Source organism: Artemia franciscana, chromosome 13 (genome assembly GCF_032884065.1).
Source record: "Artemia franciscana chromosome 13, ASM3288406v1, whole genome shotgun sequence".
NCBI classification, from domain to species: Eukaryota; Metazoa; Arthropoda; class Branchiopoda; order Anostraca; family Artemiidae; genus Artemia; species Artemia franciscana.
The window spans coordinates 25,089,058-25,093,344 of NC_088875.1; positions in this window are offsets into that span (position 1 = coordinate 25,089,058).

A 4,287-nucleotide genomic window follows, 5' to 3' on the forward strand; every position below is an offset into this window, starting at 1 on the left:
GCCGTTCCCACTGGCACTACTGCAGTTAGAAATGGGCAGTTACCGCGCAGTAACTGCAGTTACTGAAAAACCGTCAGCTGGAACACACCCAAAATGTTTTCCAGGGACTTACTGTAGTAACCGAATGGTTACTATTTCCGTTCCTAGCGGGAAAATGGTTACTGCCCAACCCGCTGGGAACGAGAATAGTTACTGCCGGCAGTAACCGCAGTAAGTGATTTTCTTACCGTGCTCAAAAGAATGGTTATGCCTCGTTTACACGGAGAGGAATTCCCGTCGCGGACAAAGGAATTCTGGTCCACTTGAAAGGATTCCGTTCGTGATTCCGGGTAGAAAAAAAGTCTAGCGACCAGCAAGGATTCCTTTCACCGAGACCGTTTTTGACCAATTCTGCTTGATGTGTAGGCAAGAAGAACGACAATATTTACAGTTTTGTTGATTTTGTTGCTTTGGGCTGAGATTTCAGAACAGCTGAATGAACCAGGTTAGGAAATTGGAACTTTTGGGGATGGTCTACAGGCTAAAGTATGCCTTATAGTTCTATTGGTAAAATTCTAGTTAATTGACTTCTTGCTATCTCAGAAATGGTTTAGATTCAATTTTTTTTTAAGTAGGCCTAACTTCTTGCTACATTAGAAAATAAGGTCAAAACTAGTAGGCTATGCAATTATCCAAAATAATGTGAAACTCAAACCCTCATGTATTGCTATCAAAATAGGAATTGAGAAGAATTTTATACATCAATGCATAACAAGAAATCTAAGCTATGCATCAATATGGTTATTAGGTACTTGTGTGTTATCCAGAACACACTCAATAAGTAAAGTTAGGTTCTTTTGTGAAACAAAATATGATGCAATTACATTTAAATTAATATTTATATATAGAGGTGTTTAGGTTAGGTATTTGATATAATGCACCCCCCCCCCCCCCCCTTCCCCTAATGTGCAAATAAGGTTTTGGAATTTAGGATAAGAGATTGGTTAGATAAAGAGGAAATTTTGAGTCCAGTACAAGTGGGATTCAGATTGACATTCAGCACTATTGACCATATTTTACTTTGGAAATATTGAGATGGAAAAATGGTTGGCTATTTGTATCTTTTTAGACCTGAGAAGTGCTTTTGATTCAGTAAATAGGAGGTTGTTAATTGAAAGCCTGTTAAAAATAGGCTTGCTGTCTTGTTTTGTAGCAATAATAGCAGCTATGTATAGGAGGGTGAAGTTTGTTGTAAAGGTGATGGGGAAATTTTCTAGACTAGTTATGTCTCATTTGGGTGTGAAACAAGGATGTACTTTATCCCCAAAGCTTTTCTCCTTGTTTGTTAATGATTTAGACAGTTTTATGAAAAAAATAATGGAGCCCTATTTGTATCTTTGGATTGGTTTAGGGTATCATGTATATTATTTGTAGATGATATAGTAGTAGTGGTGGTAATTTCAACTATTTATTCCACAGCCTTTCTGATTCAGGGGTCATTCTTAAAGAATTGGGACAAAACTTAAGATTTAGTATAAAAGGTGAGGTATTAACAAGGGACAAACCCCTCATATACATAATAAAAAAATATAAGAGTATAAAAGTTTGTTATGTAAGTTAATTCTTAAGTTATGTATATTTTTTACTAATAAAAACGTTTGTTAAAAATTTAAAGTTCTAGTTGCCTTTTTAAGTAGCCAAAAAATTGGAGGGCAACTAGGCCTCCTTCCCCACCCCTTATTTCTCAAAATCGTCTGATCAAAACTAAGAGAAAGCCGTTTAGCCAAAAAAAAAATTAATGTGCAAATTTCATTTTAATAATTTATGTGCAGAGAGCCAAAATCAAAAATGCATTAATTCAAAAATGTTCAGAAATTAAATAAAAAAAACTAGTTTTTTAAACTGAAAGTAAGGAGCAATATTAAAACTTAAAACAAACAGAAATTACTCCGTATATGAAATGGGTTGTCCCCTCTGCAATTCCTTGCTCTTTATGCTAAAGTTTGATTCTTTGCCACAATTCTACTTTTTAAAACAATTAAAAACTTTAGCGTAAAGAGTGAGGGATTGCAGAGGGGACAACCCATTTCATATACAGAGTAATTTCTGTTCATTTTAAGTTTAATATTGCTCCTTACTTTCAGTTTAAAAAACTAGTTTTTTTTATTTAATCTTTGTTTTGGGATTAAGCATAGGGAATCATGTTTGAGGAGTTAGCTTGGTAAGAGTTTATTTATGGGTGTTTCTGAATTCATAAAGTGTTTGAAAGTTTGTTTGCTTGTTTAAGTTGTTTGCAGGTTTGTTTGCTTTTTTAAGTTGTTTGGAATTAGGTGCTTGTATAAAGTTGCATGTGTTTGCTGTGGCCTGCAGGGTTTTTTGCAAATAAATCTTATCTATGACATTTTGCCTTTTTTTTCAAATAAATATAATACAGAATTTGTAGAACAGACAGAGAAGTTGAACAAATAGGCAGAACAATAAATGTGTTTTTATTCCCTTCACTGCCTGTGTCAATAGAAAAGCCAGGGATTTACTGTTTTCATTCCCTGGAAATTAGTCTTATACCTGGTTCCAAAAGTGAGATTGAATTTGTCAAAGCTTGGAGGTTTATTCCTCCTGTCTGTTTAAAGAAAACAGATGCATAATTGAAGTTTTGTTCATTTCTATCTTACATTTCATGGGCATCCATGGTATTTCTTCCTTTATTAATCTGTCTTGTTTCTTTTCTGCAGGATTTTTTGTCTCATTTTTAGTAAGATACAAATTTTTATTTACAAATTACTTATACTAGAAGCACATTTTCAAGACTTTGACCTAACTTAGGATCCCTTGTTCTAAAGGCATGATTGAATTTCTTGAAGCTAGAAATTTCTTTTGTGGCAAATTCAATGGTAAATATTTAGTTCACCCTTTTTGCAACTTAATAGTGCTAAAATAAGTAAGATTGTAAATTTTTAGTGACTGCAATATATTTCACCCATTGCTAATTGCAGTAGAAAGGAAAGTCACTGGTAAGGACCCCCAAAGAATTATTTCAGATTATTTTAAAAAGGCTTTACTACCCATAAAGCTGGCATAACTGGAGAAGGGGCTTCTCAGGAATTAATGACTTTAAAAGCTATACATTATACATAAAAATGCACATTTTTATGCAGAGAGGCAGCAAGTTATTTATTACTAATCAACTACAGCAGGTATATCTATTGCTTTCTTTGACCATCAATAAAGATAAAATGCATGCTGAAAACTGAATGCTCTTTGGAAACTTTCTTTAGACACACTAATTGTGAGATGGATATCAACAAAATTCCAACAGGGTTTGTATTTACTTAAGATTTACAAACAAGCATATTGAATACTTAATTTTGTGATATCCTAATCTCTAAACAGTAAACTAGATTCCTTACATTTCCTAATAGTTTTCCACCAGCTCATTTCAGCAAAATCATTTGTAATGACAATACACCCTTTGCTTGGGTGGCCTGGCCTTTTCAAAAATGAAAGACAACTGCTCCCATTATAAACTATGCACTCATAGCAGCTATATCGGGCTAAAGGACCAATTACTACAACTTATCTTGAAGTTTTTGTGAAAGTCAACATGGAATTTGTGTTTTATTCTGGTGAGAATAGAAAAAGCATAAAAGGCGTTTCTGACTTAAATTCCATACTTTACTCATTGTCAGATCTTTTGCAACTGTTGAAGAAGTAGTTAAGCAAATTCAAGTGTTTTGGCTCCCTAGGTAGGCTAGTTTGCTTTATACAGGCATTTTAGCTAATATCTTACCTCATAATGGCAATTTTAAAAAGCATTTTTTTTTGCTCCTGTAGAATTAGAGCCTATCTAAAATTTGAAGGATTTTTTTTTACCAGACAGATAAAATTCTAGTTGAGTTACTTCTTGATATCTCAGAAAGAAGTTAGGGAAATGAAACTTTCAGGGATGGGTCTACAGGCTAAAGTATATCCTGGGAAGGTATTTTAAAGTACCCCCCTCCATTCTTCTCCCTCTAGAGAGCCCTAAAATTTGACTCCATGACAGGTCTATACCTACTGAATTGACAAAACAACATTTTACCTTAATTTTCAGGTACCATTTGCTTTTTCTCTGCCTTTAGTTCTGAAATTAAATTCATGTTATTTGAGTAGAATTCTGAGCCATTATCAACATTTTTTTTTCAAAATTTAGGAAATGTATTTGCATATCTTTAAAACCTTATAAATTGGGATTGAGCAAAGTTTTTTCTTTTCCTTCTCCCTCTAGAGGGCCCTGACCTTTAAAAATGTGTGTCTTATAAAAGTGAAACA